Here is a 21,763-nt window from a genome sequence, read left to right on the forward strand (position 1 = left end):
AAATGAGGGTGTTGATAACAGTGCCTTCCCCAGGGTCAGAGGGGCCCATGCACACATAAATCAGGTGCTCAGCAGAGTGGCATGTCATAGGTACTCAAAAAATGTCTGTGGCTATTACAATAATGCTAATTACAGTGATTATTATTGGTATCTTGGATGTTCTCAAGTCATGATCAGGAGCCCTTTCTCACGGCTGTGCTCATATTATATATCCTAAATTTTGGATTTTAGAAGGAGAAGCTACCAAAGCTTCTTTCTCTCATCCTTTTGGCCTTCCAGGCCTAGTCTTTCCTTCTCAAATTAGTAATAATACCACCCAATAATAGCTTGGATTTACTGAACAACCGTTGGGTGCCAGTTATCGCCATTTACAATTGTTTTCTGGTTGGCTCCTCATAGTACCTTGAGGGATTGGTATGAAGATCCTCATTTTCCAGCAGTACACAAAGGCTAAGAAATTCACCCAATGCCACACAGCTATTCATAATGGCTTTTGTCAGTTCTTGGAGTGAGCCACCTCAGGGCCTTAGCACTGCTACTCCTTGGAGGCTTTCACAAATCATCTCATGACTGGCTGAGATGAGGATAATAATCATCTCATTATTCTAATCTCAAGTCAAATATCAATTCAAATAGTAATTCCCCACAAAGGTCTTCCCTAATACCTACTGTAAGTCAGCCCCCTCCTGCTTCTTGCTAGCAAGATACACTGCTTTATTTTCTTTATAATATTTACTATTATACAATCTGAAATCATTTCTTTTTTTGTCCATTTGTTTATTATTTGTCTCTTATCTCCCACATCCACCTCCCTGGCTAGAATGTCAGATACAGGAGGAGCCCTTCAGTCATGTTTGGCTCATGACTATGTCCCAGGGTCTAGAACAGTACTAATACCTGGCACATCATGGATGCCCAATAAATTTCCTTTAGTGAATGCATGAAAGAATGAATGTTGGAAATAATGAAATAATGGAAGTGTTGGAATTTGAACTCATATCTGACTCAGAAGTTCCTATTTTTCTCTCCCAGAGATGTCTAGGTTCTACCCGACCCTGGGACAAAGTCTTCCCCTTGAATCTCTAAAAGTAGCCCTCATCAAGTGACAGGGTTATGTCTTTACTGGTACTAACCATACTGCCTTGTTTATGATTTTCCTGAAGGCCTCTGCTAGGGCAACTAGCCAGGCCAGGGGACCAGGGATGGGTAATAAACAAATATTTGCAGTATGGTTAATAACCGTCTATGAACGAGAACTCTGTGGTTTCTGCTCCACCGGTATTCACATTCTTTTATCCAGGTGACAACAAGTGGAGCTTCTTTTGAGAAACCAACTTCCTCTTGGTTCCAGGGAGCCGAGGAGCCCAGATCTGACCAATCAGAGCACTTTATACGCTTCAACCACAGTGACTGAGTGAGGGCTGGACTTGTGACTCAAGCTTAACCGATCAGAGCATTTTAGCCCCAAGCCTCAGTAATTTCTTGAGACTTGGGCTCATACCCAAAGCAGGCCAAGGAGGAGCAAAATGAGGGCTTTTACTGGAATTCTGGGAAATATAGCACTGCTTTCTCCTGGGCTTGCTAAGCAGAAGGGATCTAAATGTGGAGCTGCTTGGGGCCCTCTTTCTACCTTGAGTGGAGAGGCTGTAAAGGAATGAGGCCAACACACAGGAAAGCATAGGCAGAATGAATAGAAATTTTAGGGGCTATCATTTAAACACCTAGATCTAGCTGTGCCTGAAGTTGGTACTAATGTTGACTTCACATTTTGTATTGCCGTGAGTCTATATGATTCCATTGATCTTCCCAGACCAGTTTGATTTGGGATTCAGTTACTTCTCTCTAAAAGAAATTTGATTGAAAGAAAAAGTGAAAAATAGAGTTTTGAGACCATATGATTTGGGATCTAGCAGAGACTGAGGATGATAGGGGAAGTGCCCTGTGAAGGAGATGGTTAATTGACCCTGGGGGAGGAGGAGGATTTAGCAGGTCAGTGTTTCACAAACCTCAGCCTTTCTCTGACCACATCATAATACCTTCCATATGCACACCCACATACATTTTAACTTATTTACTTCATAGTTTTCCTTAAAACAGCTCAACTAAAATAAGCTCAACTCAGTTTTTAAACACTAACATTCACAAAATTGTATACTAATATGCAACTTATATTAATGCAAATGAAAATTAAAACATAATGATGAATATAAAACATATTTTTCCACATAACCGGTGTAAATTTTTTGGTGTGTCACCAAAAGAATACGAGCCCCAGTCTGTTGCTTCGTGATGTGAAGACACTTAACATTTCTGAACTGTACCTCAAAAATAAAATTAACTCTACCTTAAAATTTTGTATCATGAGGTGTTTTTTGCAGCCACAATGAAAAAAAATTTTTTTTTAACCAGAAGAGAGCCAGGAGCAATCATGTACATAATGTCTTTACAGTCTAAAATAAATCCTTGCCTATATTCCAATAAGTAACAAAAATTACATATCTAGAAATCATAACAAACCATCATCAAGTCCGTAGTTAACCTGGGGAAGGGACTGAATACTCAAATAGGAAGAAAGAATGCAAATGGGAGATGTAATATCTAATAAGTTACTTCTCTAATTTTCATTAGAGTCAGATAGCTTAGTCTACCATCACTAGTGATGTCATGTGAGTATTATGTAGCTCCTCATATGATGTGATAAGAAGGGAACTTCATTTCTATGGTATTTCTCCCCTCCCTTCAAACCTATAATCCCAGTCTAAGTATGAGAAAAACTTAGACCAACCCAGACTGAGAAACGTTCTACAAAATATCTGACCAGTATTCCTTAAAACCTTTACAACCATGAAAAACAAGGTAAGACTAAGAAACTGTCACAAAGGAAACCCAGGAGACATGGAAACAACATGTGATATGGTCATCTGGATTGCATCCCAAAACAGAAGAACTTTAATGGAAAAATTGGTGAAATTAGAATACAGTCTAGAGTTTAATGGAAACAAACAAACAAACAAACATGAGTCCTACTTGGAGGACATAATCCTGACATAGCAATTGCTAACATTTACAGAGAACTCAACTCCGAATGGCACACTGCTGTAAACACTTTACATCTGTTAGCTCATTTATCTTTTCAGCAGCCCTCTGAGGCACGTGCTGCCATTCCCCTGTTACAGAGCAGGAATCAAGGGAACAGAGAGGGTAAGGGACTTACCTAAGGTTACACAGCTGGTGGATGGCTGGGCAGGTCCAGGGGCCAGTCTCCAGAGTCTGCGACCTTAAACATTATATACAACAATCTTTTAATGTCATTTGGGAAACAGACACAACATGGTAAATCAACTATACTCCAATAAATTTTTTTTTTAAAAGTCATTTGGGCCTTCTAACATCCCTAAGTGGTAGATATTATTATTTTCATATTTTCATATGAGGCAACAGAGATACATGGTTGAGGTTAAATAAATTGTTCAAGGTCACACACATGTAAGTCACAGTCACCCCAAACCTGCCTCACTTCCTTCCTCCTGTCCTCAGACAATGCATTCCCTGAGACACAGGTCAGATCCTGTCCCCTTGGCTCCTGGAATACTTGTAGCATCATTTATTTCTTTGTGTGTGTGTGTGTGTGTGTGTGTGTGTGTGTGTGTGATGGTGCATCGGAGGAGAGCAGTAAAGCATCATTTAAAAAAAACTATTTTTCATTGCATTGGGTATTTGTTGCTGCACTCGGGCTTTCTCTAGTTACGGTGAGTGGGCTTCTCGTTGCAGTAGTTTCTCTTTTCTCAGAGCACAGGTTGTATAGTGTGCATGGGCTTCAGTAGTTGTGGCACACAGACTTAGTTGCTCCCTGGCATGTGGGGTTTTCCCGGTCCAGGGATTGAACACCTGTCCCCTGCATTGGCAGGCAAACTCTTAACCACTGGACCAGCAGGGAAGTCTAAAGCATTGTTCTATTAATAGCAAGTTATTTATGAACAGCCAGTGTGGGGCAGTTCTGGACAGAACTGTGAAATGCAACTTGAAGGCCAAAAGAACTCCCTGTCCCGTCAGGGGCTAAATGTGGATGCTGCTGCTGCTGAGTCATGTCAGTCGTGGCCGACTCTGTGCGACCCCATAGACGGCAGCCCACCAGGCTCCTGTCCCTGGGATTCTCCAGGCAAGAATACTGGAGTGGGTTGCCATTTCCTTCTCCAGTGCATGAAAGTGAAAAGTGAAATTGGGGCAAAGCTTATCCCATATTTCACATTTCCATGGCAGGATGTCCTGCCATTCATCAGAGGCATCCACAGGCCCTTCCAGGGGTTTTGGAAATATCTGCCTACATTTTGCTTGTCACATGCCTGAGGATGAAATAACACTGACATTCATTGCTGTAAAGATCCAGCAATAATAGATGGGACTGTCCCATACACCAGAGATTTGTCTCACCTAAAAAGCCAATAGCAGAACTTTCCTGATGGTTCAGTAGTTAAGCCTTGGTGCTTCCAATGCAGGAGGCAAGGGTTTAATTTTTGGTTGGGGAATTAAGATCCCACATGTTGTGCGGCCAACAAATAAAAATAAATAAATAAATACTTAAAAAAAAAGAAAAGGCCAATAGCACACCAGTTAGAAAGGTGGGATTGGAGTAAGGCTCATGTGACTCTGGTTTTTGTCCTATTTTGTGTTCTCTTGTTTTGGATCTGCACGTTTCAGTCTGTTGCCTCCTGTCATGTGATTATAGGGCCTGTGGAAGGTAGGTTTATAAGGAAGAGAAACTAGTGGTGCCCCCTCCCTGATCTATTAGCCTCCTCTTTAATAGTTAAAGAAATTTTAGTGGGGCCCTTAATTGTTTGGAATAAGGACTACATTTCCCAGCTTCTCTTATAACAAGTATGGTCATGTGACCAGATTCTGGTCAGTGAGACATAAGCAGAGGTGGAGTTTTTCTGTCATGGTCATGTATGGATGTGAGAACCGGACCATAAAGAAAGCTGAGCACTGAAGAATTGATGCTTTTGAACTGTGGTGTTGAAGAAGACTCTTGAGAGTCCCTTGGACTGCAAGGACATCCAACCAGTCCATCCTAAAGGAGATCAGTCCTGGGTGTTCATTGGAAAGACTGATGCTGAAGCTGAAACTCCAGTACTTTGGCCACCTGATGGGAAGAGCTGACTCATTTGAAAAGACCCTGATGCTGGGAAAGATTGAGGGCAGGAGGAGAAGGGGACGACAGAGGATGAGATGGTTGGATGGCATCATCGACTCAATGGACATGGGTTTGGGTGGACTCTGGGAGATGGTGATGGACAGGGAGGCCTGGCATGCTGCGGTTCATGGGGTCACAAAGAGTTGGACACAACTGAGTGATTGAACTGAACTTAAAGGAAGAGGGCCTCCCTTTCTCGTTTTCCCTTTCTTCAGGCTGGAGTGGGGACATCGTGAGCTGGCATCCTGGGTCAAGGGGACAAGGGTCATAGTATCAAAGAACCCTTGGCACCTTCACAGAGCAGAGCTGCACACCAGCTTGGGCTGTGGCAGGAGAGAGAAATGACATTTCTGTGTAATGCAAGCTATCGTTATTTTGAATATGTCATACGCAGCCAAATTTTAAGCTGTTCAGTTTGGGGCAGCAGAAAGGAGGGGAAGGTGATGGTAAACCCATTGGGCCACAGGACTCGGCCATGTTCCCTGCTATTGCTTATAGTTCAGGTAATAAAACCATCATGTTATCCTCCCTCTTACTCACCCCGGCATCTCTTTCTCTGTCTCAATTATTACTACCTGCAGACCAGGACAAGGGGTGATATTCACTGAGATCTTCAATCTCCACACAGCTACTGGTAGAAAAATGGGTGTAAAGAAACCAGAGCTTATCTGGACTTTCTTCTGGAAAGCAGGCCTTACTTATGCAGGAGAAAGATCAGTGGTGGAGTTCCCCCTGGATGTAGGAAGCTGAAGAGAAAATGTCCCAGGGGTTTTAGATTGTTGCGTTTCTTTGCTCACGATCTGAGACCTTCCCCTTCTAGAATACCTTCCAGTACCACAGAGGGTGGGAAGCTATATTTCCTTACTTCCCTTGAAGCCAGACTTCTACCAATCTGACATACTTGAATGAGACTTGGAAAATGAAAGTGAAATGGAAGCTTTGCTCATGATGCTTCTGCTATGGATTTTTGTAAAGCCAGTCATGGACAGACTGGTGTTTATTCTAAGGCACCACCAGTGACTGACTTTGTGTGTTTTGGGAGACTCTTTGTGAATTCAGCAAGTATGAATTCAACACGTAAGGCCAGTACAGACCTACTAGTTTCACTGTGCTTCGCAGAGATTATGTTTTATACAAACTGAAGGTTTGTGGCAACCATGTGCTGAGCAAAGTGATTGGTGCCATTTTCCCAACAACATTTATTCACTTCATGTCTCTGTGTCAGATTTTGGTAATTCTCACAATTTCTCAAACTTTCTCATTATTACACTATTTGTTATAGTGGGCTTGATCGGTGATCTTTGATGTTACTGCAACTGGCTGAAGGCTCAGATGATGGTTAGTGTTTTTTAGCAATAAAGTATTTTTAAATTAAGGTATGTGCATTTTTTTAGACATAATGCTGTTGCACCCTTAACAGACTCCAGTCTATTCTTTAGACTCCAGTCTAACTTTTATCTGAACTGGGAAACCAAGAAATTCCTGTGACTTGCTTTATTGTGACATTCACTTTATTGTAATGGCCTGGAACTAAACCTGTAATATCGGTAGGTGTGGATCTGTCCCTTTCAGCCAATTTAAATTAATCCAGGGCTTCCTTGGTGGTCTAGTGGTTAAGAACCTGCCTGCCAATTCAGGGGATATGGGTTCAATCCTTGGTCTGGGAAGATCCAATATGCCAAGGGGTAACTAACTGCTTGCCCCACAACTACTGAACTTGTGCTCTAGAGTCCATGCTCTGCAACAAGAGAAACCAACACAACGAGAAGCCCATGCATTGCAACTAGAGAGTAGCTCCTGCTTGCTGCAGCTAGAGAAAGCCTGTATGCAGCAATGAAGACCCAGCATAGCCAAAAATAAATAAATAAATTTATTTAAAAAATCAATCCACTCTTAAGTCAAATCATATACACAAGAATGTCATACCACCAGATCATCTACCTTCCCAACATATAGAAAACACAAGTGCAATATTATCTCCTAAGTGAAAGCAATTTTCTCACCTTCTTTTAAGTCATGGCCCATAGCAATAGGAGGTAAATATTAATTTAAATGACACAACACTTTGTTTAACTAAAGGATCTAGCAGAGTCATGAGTGTTCTTCTTAGCTCCACAAGGGTAGAAGAAGAGAGAAACAGCAATGAAAACTGATCTTGGTACCTTTCAGGAAAAGGGAGTATCAATGTAGCTATTATTACCAGGGGAAACAGATTATTATTAAAACAACTAGTCCAGATTGGGAGGTATTAGCAACTAAATTATGTCCCCCAAAATCTATATGTTGAAGCCCTAAACCCCCATGGGACTGTATTGGAGAAAGTTCTTTAAAGAGGTAATTAAGCTTAATGAGGTTATAATAATGGGGCCCTAATCCAACATGTCCAGTGACTCATAAGAAAAGATACCAGGGATGAGCATGCATACAGGGAAAAGATCATCTGAGGACACAGTAAGATGTCACCCATCTGCAAGCCAAAAAGAGAGACCTTAGGAGAAACCAAATCTGCTAGCACCTTGATCTTGGACTGCTGAAAGTATGAGAAAATTTTTTCTGTTGTTTAAGCCATCTCATTATTGTTGTTCAGTCCTGAAGTCATGTCCAACTCTGTGACCCCATGGACTGCAGCACATCAGGCTTCCCTGTCCTTCACTATCTCCTGAAGTTTACTTAAATTCATGTCCATTGAGTCGGTGATGCTATCTAACCATCTCATCCTCTGCCACCCCCGTCTTGTTTTGCCTTCAGTCTTTCTCAGCACCAGGGTCTTTTCCAGTGAGTTGGCTCTTCGAATTAGGTGGCCAAAGTATTGGAGCTTCAGCTTCAGTATCAGTCCTTTCAATGAATATTCAGGGTTGATTTCCTCCAGGGGGCTTCCCTGGTAGCTCAGTTGGTAAAGAATCTGCCTGCAATGCAGGAGGGTTGGGAAGGTCCACTGGGTTGGGAAGGTCCACTGGAGAAGGGATAGGCTACCCGCTCCAGTATTCTTGGGCTTCCCTTGTGGCTCAGCTGGTAATGTGGGAGATCTGGGTTCAATCCCTGGGTTGGGAAGATCCCCTATCCCCTTCCCAAAAGAAGGGGAAGGGAAAGCCTACTCCAGAATTCTGGCCTGGCGAATTCCATGGACTGTATAGTCCATGGGGTCGCAAAGAGTTTGACACAACTGAGTGACTTTCACTTCCAGAGCTTTTCCTTCAGGATTGACTGATTTGATTTAAGCCACCTAGCTTGTAGTATTTTATTAAGGCAGCCCTAGCAAACTAATTCAGCAGGTTAATGGGGGCTTTCAAATGAAGCAACATCAGCGTTTGAAGTCTAGGTTTCTTATAAGACTCCTTTATTCAAAATACATGGACAAAGAGGATTTCACGAGCCAAAGTCTCTGCTTTTCAGAAGCTGTAGAAGAGAGATTGTTGCTGAGATTTCTGTTACCAGTTAAAACAGCCTAGAGTTTCAAGGCAAAGTCTTGCAATCACACTTTTTTTTTTTTTTTTAGTGTTAAGAAAACAAAGAAGCAGTCTCAATATGGTCAAAACTTACAGTATAAAGGCAAATGGGATTAATATGATTATTAACAAAGAGAACATGAGGCATGCAACAGTTTGCATCTATTAAAATGAAGAAGTTGGAGAGAAAAGTAAAAATTGTAGTTTGAGCTCTATCAGGATGGCTGTGAACCCGAGCCAGTCTTTTGGACTCAGGTTCTGTCACTTTTTATTTTTAATGTTTTGACTATGAAGGCGATACTCTGTCTCTTTTTAAAATTTGTTTGGCTGTGCCAGGTCTTAGTTGCAGCACACAGGATCTACAATCTTCATTGAGGCATGCTGGATTTTTAGTTTTGGCATGTGGGATCTAGTTCTCTGACCAGGGATCAAACCTGAGCCCCTTGCACTGGGAACGCAGAGTCTAGCCACTGGACACCAGGGAAGTCCCATAAATAACCTGTCACTTTTAAGCTGTATACCATTTGGAAGTTAATGGTGACATTCCGCTATCCCAAATATTGGGGGGAAAAAATCTACCTCGCACAATCGCCTCACTTCTCAGAGAGTTGCATTTGAAAAACTGTTATTTTCTTGCAAAGTTAAGAAGTCCACAGTGGTGACAAGTCCAGTCTTCAAGTCTTATGTGGGTTGGTGGGGCTCTTCTCCTTAGTGTTCAGCTCACATTTTAAAACCCTTTAATAGACCTGCCTTCTTGCTGCCTCTGTCTCTGCACCTCACCTCATATCATGCTTAATTGAGTGGGGACTATGATCAGGTGAGAAAATCAGCCTCCAAAATATCAGCTTGGTTGCTTTTGGTTGCAAAAAAAAAAAAAAATGGATAACCCAACTCAAAATACTGACATGTATTATCCTATGTAGCAGGAATTCCAAGGATACGGCAGTTCTGGGTTGGTTAACCCTGCGGTGTTATCTCAGTGATAACACCAAAGACCCAAGTTCTGTATCTCCCTTCACTACTCTCAGCAGGTTGAACTCTGAAACCAAATCCCTTCACAGTCCGGGATAGTCACTACGTGGGCCAACAACTTCCAAAGGCAGAAAAAACGACCCGGTAACTAGCTCTCTTTAAGACAGAATAAAATCTTTCCCATCCGCCGCCGCCCCCCGCCCCCTACCCCGGCCGCAGAAGACGTCATCTCACTTGCTATTGGTCAGAACCAGGTCACGTGTCTATTGCTGGTGATAGAAGCATCATGATTGGCTCAGCCATTAACCAATCAGGACTCTTTTTATTTTGGCAGGTTCCTGTGCTTAGTTCCCCACAGAGGGCAGGGGGCACGGTGGCCATTTTACAGCTGTGGGGCACTTCAAGCGAGGGAGAGAGGGAGGAATGGATGCTACTGGGAGGTACCCCACCAGCTTCCTCTAGTCTCCCACACCTGCTACATTTGAGGCACGTAGCCACCTCACCAAGCCCCATTTACAGGCTTCCCTTTCACCAGTTCCAGTCTCAGGCTCCTCCCTCTGCATTCCCTCACACTTCAAAGCAGCCCTCAGGAGAAATCCGCCTGGTGGAGACCTGGGGCCTTCAGCCAACAGCCAAGGGAATGAACCATCTAGAAAGATCTTTTAACCTTTAGTTGACTGTTACTTTTGCTCATCTTGACCGATTATGTCTCCCATCTCATGAGAGACACTCTTAGCCAGAACTACCCAGGTAAGCCGCTCCTAAATTCCTGACCCACAGAAGCTGTGCTTTAAAAGTTTTTTGCTTTGTTTTTTTTAAGCCATGAGTTTTTGGAGTAATTTGTTACACAGCAGTAGGTACGCTCCTTCACGGAAACCACGTGGATTCATCGGATTCAGTGAGATAATAGATAAGCACCTGTGCTTGGCACATGGTACGGTCTGTTTAAATGCTACCTATTACTATTTCAGTATTTCCTAAGGCTTATCAAACTCCCCCTGCCCCCCTGATTTAAAATCAGTCTCTTTTACATGTAGACTTAAGCTGAACTGAGCCATGTACCAATCCTTGGGAAGTGGGTAGCATTGCAGTCTCAAGTAGCACTGAACAATGGAAATATATTGCATGCCACAGATATATTTTTTTAAATTTCTAGGAGTTACCTTAAAAAGCAGAAAGACAAAGACTTCCCTGGTAGTCCAGTGGTTACAACTCCACCTACCACTGCAGGGGGTATGGTTTTTGATCCCTGGTCCAGGGAAATAAGGTCCTACATGCTGCAGGGTGTGGCAGGCTAAGGGCTGTGGGCAAAAATTGTAAATAATAACAAAAAGCAGACAGGATAATTATTTTCATCTGTTTGCTACCATGTACGTAAAATTAGTTTCAGGTGGTCATCATTCTGGTGGATTTGGATTTGTTAGTAATTATAACTGAAGCTAGATGTAGTTAAGATATATCACTTTAAGAATCATTGAAAATTATAACTTGAAACTTGGGTATTATGAATTATTAGTGAAAGAAAAACTAGATGAGAATGTAGTATTATACATTTAGAGAGACTCGGATTTGGTATTTCTTACACAAAACGATTGTCATGACACTTTTTAATTTTTAAAAGTTTTTACTATTTTTGTTATTTCTATATCTTTTTTTTTTTTAGCTTTTGGCTGTGCAGCAAGGCATGTGGGATCTTAGTTCCCCAACCAGAGATCTAACCCATGCCCCTGAATTGGAAGCTCACAGCCTTAACCACTGGACTACCAGGGAGGTCCCTTTTCAAAAATTTTTTTTATTTTTTGACACAGTTTTAATAGAAGTGAATGGGCACCATACTCAAAGAGATTACTATCATGTGAATCCGTGCCAGAAAACAGTAACAACAACTAAGCTGGATGTTTCTTCCTTAAATTATTTTCAGTTGTCCAGATGAAAACGGTGACATTCTTGGAATGGTATTTGATGTTCTTCATGTTCTAATCTCTACCAGCATTTCCATTCTGAATCTCATTTCCTCCATATAGTCTCCACCAGAATATCTTGAGGTGTATACTGTATATGTGGCTACAGCTAAAATAGCCCTATTATTTGAGAGTGGATAAAATCCAACTGGGCTTCCCTGGTGGCTCAGTAGTAAAGAATCCACTTGCTAATGCAGAAAACATGGGTTGGATCTCTGGATCAGAAAGATCCCCTGGAGAAGGAAATGGCAGTCCTCTCCAGTAGTCTTGCCTGGGAAATCCTATGGACAGTGGGGCCCAGCGGGCTACAGACCATGGGTTCAACAAAGAGTCAAACGTGACTTAGAGACTAAACAACAACAAAATCCAACTCTTCTTCAAGGGCCACCTGAACTTCCTCCATGGTCCCTTGGTAACCATTTACCATTCTGCTCCCAAAGCACTGGACCCGTACCTCCTTCATAGTTCCCATCACATTTATTTGAGGGAACACCACAGCTACACTCTGTGCTACCTGAACATAAGGATGCTGCTATGTCTGTGTACCCCCAGGGCCCCCCAGGCAATGAAGGCAATATTGAACATATGCTTAATTGATTGGTACAGGAGGTATATTACATGCCAGAGAGGTACTTTGCATTCCTGTGTATATATCAGAGTCAGTAGTACAGCTCTGTGAACATATAAAGATACTCAGGCTCCATGTGAGAGCCACTAAGTCAGTGTCTCACAGGTGTGGGCAGAAGCTCCACACCTGATTCTAATGCGGGAACAATTGAGTTTGTAAAGAGGTCAGTATAAACTGGGACTGCCAGGGAAGGTTTGTAGAGGACACGCCATGTACCAAACTTTGAAGTTTTAGGGAAAGATGTACCAGGTAAAGTTAAAAAAAAAAGCAAAATTACAGATGTGAAAGTCAAGATGACTGTAAGGAAGCCAGGTTTTTGAATAGATGGTTTATGTGAGACTGATAGCTGCTAACTGTGAATAAGCATGGTAGGACCAGATCATGGGGGATTTTGAGAATCTGTGGAGGTTCAAATCATTTTGCTCTACACTTGAAACTAACATTGTAAATCAACTATACTTTGATTGTTTTTCAAGTGCACATTTTGATGTATTTAATCCATGTAGCCACCACTGGGCTTCCCAGGTGGTGCTGGTGGTAAAGAACCTGCCTGCCAATGCAGGAGACATAAGAAACACAGGTTTGATCCGTAAGTTGGGAAGATCCTCTGGAAAAGAGCATGGCAACCCCCTCCAATATTCTTGCCTGGAGGATCCCTTGGACAGAGGAGCCTGGCGAGCCACTGTCCACAGGGTCACAAAGAGTCAGACATGACTGAGGCGACTTAGCACGCACGCATAACCACCACTACAGTCACGATACAAAACATTTTTGTGACTCCAAAAGATTCCTTTGTGCTTCTTTGCAGTTAATCCCCCCATCCCAGGCAACCACTGATTGGCCTTTTTTAGGGGAAAAAAGCTGGATTTGTGTCTCTCAGCATTCTCATCAGGGGAATTACACTGAATGCCTTCTTTTGAGTCCATTCTGAGCAGTCATTTAACTCAGCGTGTTTTTGAAATTCAGCCACATGGTTGCTTGTCCCAGTACTTCATTCCTTTTTACTGCTGAGTACAGTTAACCCTTGAATAACACAGTTTTGAGCTGCATGGGTCCACTTACACGCAAATTTTTTTCAATAAATACCCAAGAATATATGTGTAGAACATCACGTGCAAGCCTTGTTTTGAGGTGCCTAGGGACTTCCCTGGTAGCTCAGACGGTAAAGTGTCTGCCGACAATGCGGAGACCCGGTTCGATCCCTGGGTCAGGAAGATCCTCTGGAGAAGGAAATGGCAACCCACTCCAATACTCTTGGCTGGAAAATCCTATGGATGGGGGAGGGTGGTAGGCTACAGTCCATGGGGTCTGAGCTGAAATGACTGAGCGATTTCACTTCACTTGACCCTTACATAGGCATAAGCTGAATATATTTATATATTTAATATAAAATTAACATGTTAGCTTTCTTAGTGTTTTTGTGACTTTGTTTTCAAAGAATTAAATTCCAGTATATCTTTCTCCCTCCCCCTCATAATTGGAGAAACTGTGTGTCAGCCTATACTTACTTAGATGTGATTTTTTTTTTTTAAAAAGCGACAAGGTTCCCAATACTGTGTTATGAATATGACTGTAATACTTTTATGCCATAAAAAATTTATAGACCCCCTCAACCTAGTTCTTCTGTTCCCTTTCCACTCCATTGGCATGTGGACCAGGATACCACTGCCTTGCATAACTCTGTTGGATATGCTTTGTGAATGGCGCCTCCTGTTGGTGGAGGTGTGTATTTTAAAAGGGGACGTTGGTAGGATGGGTGTCTGGACAGTGGGCCAGGGGAGAACTGGGGGTGGCAAGAGACCAGAGCCCCTCCCCATTTACAGCTCTTGGGAGTCACAGGTAAGCATTCATTGTTGTTGTCTCATGGGAAGTCTGGATTATTGATTAGTGTCAGCCAATAGGTGCCAGTAGAAGTGTTGTGTGGGCCTTCTCGGGGTTGGTCTTAAAGAATTTTTCTAAGCCCTTTGTCCTTTACAGTACTGACTGGAATGTGGATATGATGGCTGGAGCTCCATCAAACATCTTGGATCACAAGTTATATACTGAAGATGACAGAGCAATAATATTGAAGGAGCCGGGGTACTAGTGACTATGAAGCTGCCACATTAGCCCTGGATGCCCTACCTCCAGACTCTGTGTAAAAACAAATTAAGCTTCTACCCTGTTTAGGTTATATGATTTTGGGTTTTTCATTTATGTGCGGCTGAACTTAGTCTTCACAAAAATACTCTATCATGGAGAAGAAAGTCAGGATACAGCCTGTCAAGGCAAGTGTATCTCTTGAATTTCTTTTGGGGCTGCATGACAGGAATCCCACTGGAAGGAAAAAGGAAAATTTGTTGTAAGGGAATTCCAAGATAAGGGTGGGGCTGTGTTTCAAGGACACCCAGACCAGAAGCTCAAACCTCTGCAGGACTTTTTTCCCTCCCTTTCATATCTGCCTCCCTCTGTACCTTGCATTCATTCTTCTCCCTTCTTGCAGCTTCACTTTTTCCACGGAGTCAAGAACATAGCTACTCACAGCCCCTAAGCTCTCTTGCATTTTTGGCCACCCAAAGGGAAACAGATTCCCTCAGGCTCCCCTGGCTGGGAATCCTGAGTACAGTGGTGTACTGGAGGGGTGCTGATGTGAGGCTCTGATCATGGGCAGCATTTGAGCTTCCCTACCTCACAGCCTCCCAAGCCATGCCCACTGCAACCGCTAGTATCTGTCTCCCCAGCCTCCCCATTCCTTTTTTTTCAGGTGTCCCTTGTCCTGATTGTGCCAACTAGAACAATCCCTGAGTCACTAAAATCTGGTCTTTTTAGATAAACTGAACAATGGGAGGAAATGTTGGTGACATAATATGGACTGGACTAAGAGCATGATAAAATTGCTTATTCCGAAACCTCTGAGCTCAGCTTCTCAGTAAGATTCAGTGATCTGAATTAAGGGTGGGGACTGCAACCCGGCCTGTGGGTGGCATAACCCAGAGGTTGAGGGCATAGTTGTGGAGCCAGCCTTCCTGGGTACAAGTCCTGCCTTCATCATCAGCCAGCTATAAGCCATCAGACAAGCTATTGTTCCTTCTACCCACAGTTTCCCTATCTAAAATGGAATTGTGATGGAATCTACCTCCTAGGTTTGTTAGAAGTAACAGTCCTAGGATAGTGCCTGCTGGCTAGTGAGTGGCTCAGTTCAGGAAGCTTCTGGGTCATAGCAATCGAAGTATCAACACTTATGCAGCCTAACACTATACACAAAAATAAACTCAAAGTGGATTAAAGATCTAAATGTCAGGTAGGACACAATAAACTTCTCAGAGGAAAATGTAGGTAGAACAGTACAGCAAGATCTTTTTGGACCCGCCTGCTAGAGTAATGAAAATGAAAACAAGAACAAATGGGGCCTAATTAAACTTTAAAACATTTGCATAGGGAAGGAAACCATGAACAAAAATATGACCCATGGAATGGGAAAAAATATTTGCAAACAGACCAACAAGGGATTAATCTCCAAAATATACAAACAGCTCATGCAGCTCAGTATAAAAAACAAACCCCCATCAAAAAATGGATGGAAGATCTAAAGAGACATTCCTCCAAAGAATACATACAAATGGCCAACAGGAACATGAAAAGATCCTTAACATCTCTAACTATTAGAGAAACACAAAACTGCAAGGTGTCACCTCACATGAGAATGGCCATCATCAAAAAAGCTACAAATGGTTAATGTTGGAGAGCGTGTGGAGAAGAGGGAACCCTCCTACACTGTTGGTGGAAATATAAATAGATGCAACCATTATGGAGAACAATATGAAGTTTCCTTAACTAAAAATAGAGTATCATGTGATCCAGCAGTCTCACTCTTGGACGTCTATCTGGAAAAGATGAAAACTCTAATTCAAAAAGATACATGCACACCAATGTGCATTGCAGCACTATTTACAATAGCCAGGACATGGAAGCAGTCTAAATGTTCACTGACAGAGGAATGGATAAAGAAAATGTGGTACATATATACAATGGAATGTTACTCAACCATAAAAGAATGAAACAATGCTATTTGCAGCAACATGGGTGGACCAGAGATTGTTCTCCTGAGTGAAGTCAAAGACAGATATCATATGATATCACTTATATATGGAATCTTAAAAAGTGACACAAATGAACTTATTTACAAAACAGAAATAGAGTCACAGATGTAAAAAGCAATCTTATAGTTACCAGGAGGGTAGGAGGGGGGGGATGAATTGGGAGATTGGGATTGATATATTCACACTAATATATATAAAATAGATAATAAGGACCTACTGTATAGCACAGGGAACTCTGTTCTGTAATGACCTTGTGGAAAAAGAATCAAAAAAGAGTGAATATATGTGTACGTATAACTGATTCACTTTTGCTGTAGAGCAAAAACTAACAACATTACAAATCAAAAAGCAAAACAGAATACATGCAGCACTGCATCTGTCCGCTAGGTCTGAATCCCAGTCTTACCACTTGCCTTTGGTGGCTGAGGCTTTGAGCAAAGCCCCACTCTGTCTCCATTTTCTCCTTTGAGAGGAGAGCGCATTGTCAATACTGAAGGGGCCAGGATGGGTTACAGTTGGGACAGAACTAGTACTTGCTAGATGTTCATTCTCAGGATTGTTACCGTCTCCATCCCTTCATAATGGCTGCTGGAGCCAACTCCTACCAGATTGGTTGAGCTGTTAAATATTCAGGAATGCCAGCTCCTTGTGAAGCCATTAGTAGCTTGAAATTGGTGGGAATATGCACTCCACAGAAACTGACAAGCAGAACAAATCAGGGCTTTTTTCTTTCAGGGGACTAGTTTACTAGCACACACCATGGCCGCCATTCCATGTTTCCCAAAAATCCTCCTCTGTTGAGGATTCCTCCTCCACCTCCCTTCTGAGAGCCCAGAACAATCTTTTCAGCTGTTTCCTGTAAGTTACCACATAGGACGCACCAGCCCTTCAAGCCCCACATGGGAACTCAGCATTGCCACCTTCACTCTGCGCTGTTCGCAGTACATCCGTGCTCAACCCTCCCATACCTTGCAGTCATCCCCAGCACCTCTCTGTCTCATACTACCCGATCCAGTAGGTCATCAAATCCTGTTAGCGCTACCTCCAGAATATCTCCTGAATCTCCCGTTGCTTTCCCTGTGGGTCCCCCTGCCTCTAACACCCCAGGCGTCCACTGGTCACCTTCCTGTCACTATAGGTTAGTTTACATTTCCTTATCTTTTATACAAGTGGCCTCACACAGCAGGTGCTCTGTTTCCGCCTGGCTTCTTTTACTCAGCATGACCGTTTGGAGATTTATCCATGGTACTGAGTTATCAATAGCTTATTCCTTTTTATGGCTGTACAGTAGTCCATTGTATGGAGTTGGCATCATTTGTTTATCCACTCCTCTACTGATGGACACCTGGATCATTCCAGTTTCAAGAAACTAGGAATACCCTGGTCTGGGCCCTGTTCCCCATGGTCTAGGTCATCATAGTCTCCCCTGTGTCCCTGATATTGCCTTCTTGCCCCCACCATCTTTCCCCCACATATAGCCACAGGGATTCCATTAAAACAGAAATTGCATCTTTGTTCTGCTCCCTCTCAAGCAGAGTAAATATCAAGTCCTCACCTCACTGACATATTCAACCCCCCTTCACAGTTAGCTTTCTGCCCTCATCTCTCACTACCCTGCCCACCACACTCATCCTCCTTTGGCCACCCCCGCTCCTGGCTCTTTGTTACCACACCATGCCAGCCTTGCTTTGACTCAGGGTAGGCTGCTGCCCTCCGCCCAGTCTGCTTCCTCCATCTGGATGCTCCTCCTTTTGTAAGGACACAGTCCTAATGGATGAGGGCCCACCCTGATGACCTCAGCTTGATGAGCGCAAAGACCCTTTTTCCAAATAAGTTCACATTCACTCCAGGTCCTGGGAATCTGGAACTTCATCTTGGTAGGAACACAGTTTAACCCACAGTAAATCTTTGGTCTCAACTTGAGCTCCCCGTGGAGCCTCAGAGTGCTCCGAGGCCTCACTTTCTTTCCCACAGTAGATCAGCTTTTCTCTCCACCCAACCCTGCCTTCCTCACCACCTCACAAGGCTGGACCTGAAAACACTCTCCGGGCAGACCTCTCACATGCAGCTTCCTGTCTGAGTCTGTTTCCAGGGACACCAGGCAAAGAGGGATGCAGTGAAGTCTGGTAAGGGACTTGGAAGGGGCCACACATTGTGACCCCAGTCTGAAGCCAGGCCTGTGCCTCAGCCTGCTTCTGTAGCAGGGTGGTGAAGACCTCGTGCTGGATGGCCAGGGTTCAGATTTCAGTCTTGTCACACACTGGCTGTGTAATCTTATAAAACTACTGATACCTTCTTCGTAGAGTTGACATTTTGCCGGTGGCTCAGTGGTAAAGAATCTGCCTACCAATGCAGGAGATTCCGGTTCGATCCCTGGGTCAGGAAGATCCCCTGGAGAAGGAAATGACAGCCCACTCCAGTATTCTTGCCTAGGAAATCCCATGGACAGAAGAACCTGGCAGGTTACAGTCCATGGGGTCGCAAAAGAGACACAACTTAGTGACTAAACTGCAACAGGGTTGATGTAAAGATTAAGTGAGTTAATCCAGTAAGGCTCTTAAAACTGTGCCCGGCACACAATAAGCACTCAATAAATGTTTACTTGCATTGTCCAGGTTTAGGTTGAGCTGGTCTGCAGACAACACCTCCACTTACCCAAAGGAGGCAGGTTCTAGGTTCTGAACTTCTGCTTCTAAATCTTGGGTGACTTCTCTGAATGAGTGGCTTACCTTACATTCAACCCCTCTGGAATGTATTTGCATCTGAGTGTTGTAAAATTTTACATTACATTTAGTGGACAATGAAAGCTAAATTTAAATTTTATTTTAGAAAGGAAAGGTGCTTAGGCGAATTGCTTCAAAAGTCCACAAAGTCTTGCCAAGGTAGATAAAATAGAGGTGTATAATATAATGCTGTCCTTTGCAAAAAGCTGCAAATTTGAAAAAAGTTTATTGTAAATGAAAAATTAAATCCAAGTGCCCTTTACATCTTTTTTAAAAAAGTATAACATCTCATTTTGAAATAGTTTAACTCAAAAGAAGTTGCAGAAATAGGAGAAGGGTTCCTGTGTGCACCCTTCACTTACGGAGATGTTTTTACTCACAATACTACTGATACCAAATGTGTGGTTTTCTTTTCTCATACTGTCTCTGAGTTTCTAATGCCAGCTAATGTCCTGCAGTTCAGTATGACAACTGCCCAGAGTCAGTCAGACTTCACAGATTAGGGGCTCAGCCCAAAAGAATGCCCTCACTTCAGATGCCAGTAGCAGCATTGGGTCCCCAAGTTACCTGAACTTCACTCAGACTTGCCTACAAGGTTGGGGGTTTCCACAGCCCCCTCCCTTTCAGGTTCAGTCATTTGCCAGAACAGCTTGTAAAACTCAGAGAGGCGCTTAACTTGCATTTTGTGATTTATTATTGGTATTTTATGGCTGAACCTCGTGGCATGTGGGATCTTTGTTCCCTGACCAGGGATCGAACCCATGCCCCCTGCAGTGGAAGCATGGAATCTTAACCACTGGACTGCCAGGGCTGTCCACCTGTTTTTCTGTTTGTTTGTTTTTTATAAAGGATGCAACTCAGAAACAGCCAAATAGAAGAGATGCATAAGGCTAGGAATGGGGTATGTGTGTGCAGAACTTCCATGCCTTCTCTGGGAGCACCACCCTCCTAGAAACTTCATGTCTTTTCCAACCCAGAAGCTCTCTGAATCCTGTCATTTAGGGTTTTTATGGACGTTTCATCACACAGGCATGATTGATTACACCATTGGCCACTGGTGATTCATTCAACTTCTAACCCCTGTCCCTTCCCTAGAGGTCCAAGGTGGGATGAGGGTTAGGGTTAGGGTAAGGGTTAGTTTAGGGTTGGGGTTAGAAAGTTTAACCCCTCTAATCATGCCTTGGTCTTTCTGGTGACCAGCCCCTATCCTGATGCTTTCTAGGGACCCCCAATGACCAGTCACCTCATTTGCCTACACAGAACACTGTCACTTTGAAGATTTCAAGGGTTTTAGGAACTGTGCCAGGAGCTGGGGTCAAAGACCAAATATTTAGTTTCTATTGTATCACACCCAGCTTTCCCTCAAGGTTCATATTTTATATAACAAATAGGACCTTGTCAAAATCAGGAAATTGATACTGGCAGCACTGTTAATTCAGTATCACGTTTTTTTAAAAAGCCTAGAAAAACGAAAGAATGAAAAAAACCTTTCAAGAGAGTGTGAGTTACAGGTAAACTATGCAGAGTGGGTTGGATCTTTAGGAAACCATCTGCCGGATGCCTGTTTTAGGCAAATTCCCCAGCCAGCAGCTGCAGGCTGCTAGACTGGAGTGTGAAGCGCCAGGTGGATGCAGTGCCTAATGGTGAAGTGCCAGACCCCTGGGTCCAGCCAGTCTGTCTGCTGTGTAGTGATTATGATACGATTTCAGATCCACTTATTTATGACAAAAATGAAGTTGTTTTTAAGAGTGAAGTTGTTTTCAAGGATAAAGGTACTATTTTGAGGTCAAAGTGAAATCGGATGTCAGGATGTCATCTTCCACATCTGTGGTTGCTGATTAGCACTTAGTAGCTCAGCTGCTCGGAGACCCTACTGAGGGCTTGTCAATAAGAACAGGTGAAAAGGCAGCTATGGGCATCAGGTGTTTAGAGGATAAATGTGCAGAATTTACGAGGACCATCCAAGAATGTCCTGCCTGGACAAAACTACCTTTTGCTGATCTAAATAAATCTCTCTGTGGAATCTAAGAAAAAAAAAGGAGGGGGGGAGGTACAAATGACCTTACAAAACAGAAGTAAAGAGTCATGGATATAGAAAGCAAACTTATGGTTACCAGGGGATAAAGAGGGGAGGGATAAATTGGGAGACTGGGATTGACATATACACGCTACTATATATAAAATGAAAAACTGATAAGAACCTGGTGTTTGGCACAGGGAACTCTACTCAATACTCTGTAATGGCCTATGTGGTGGTGGTGGTTGTTTAGTTGCTAAGTTATGTCCAACTCTGTTGACACCCCGTGGACTGCAGCACTCCAGGCTCCTCTGTCCTTCACCATCTCCCAGAGTTTGCTCAAATTCACGTCCATTGAGTCAATGATGCTATCTAACCATCTCATCCTCTGCCACCCCCTTCTCCTTTTGCCTTCAATCTTTCCCAGCATCGGGGTCTTTTTCAACAAGTTGGTTCTTCGCATCAGGTGGTCAAAGTATTGGAGCTTCAGCTTCAGCATCAGTCCTTCCAATGAATATTCAGGGTTGATTTCCTTTAGGATTTACTGGTTTGATTTCCTTGCAGTATATGGGAAAAGAATCTACAAAGAGTGGATATGTGGATATGTATAACTGACTCACTTTTCTATACACCTGAAACCAATCAACTGTACTTCACATTTTAAAAAAGAGAAAAAGTAAAAATAACTCTCTGACGACCTTGAGTCTTTAGCTTCTGCCACTGCAAAGGTGACTCTTTTCCCCTCA

General features: G+C 43.0%; 1 long non-coding RNA gene across 1 annotated transcript; it reads left to right on the plus strand.

The window, feature by feature from the left end:
- The first annotated feature begins 9,972 nt into the window (after positions 1-9,972).
- Positions 9,973-14,371, plus strand: LOC110137014 (uncharacterized). The gene is made up of 2 exons (XR_002313807.2): positions 9,973-10,359; positions 14,176-14,371. It is a non-coding gene; the product is annotated as an uncharacterized lncRNA (long non-coding RNA).
- Positions 14,372-21,763: the final 7,392 nt, after the last annotated feature.

The sequence above is a fragment of the Odocoileus virginianus genome, chromosome 20 (genome assembly GCF_023699985.2).
Source record: "Odocoileus virginianus isolate 20LAN1187 ecotype Illinois chromosome 20, Ovbor_1.2, whole genome shotgun sequence".
Taxonomy (NCBI): Eukaryota; Metazoa; Chordata; class Mammalia; order Artiodactyla; family Cervidae; genus Odocoileus; species Odocoileus virginianus.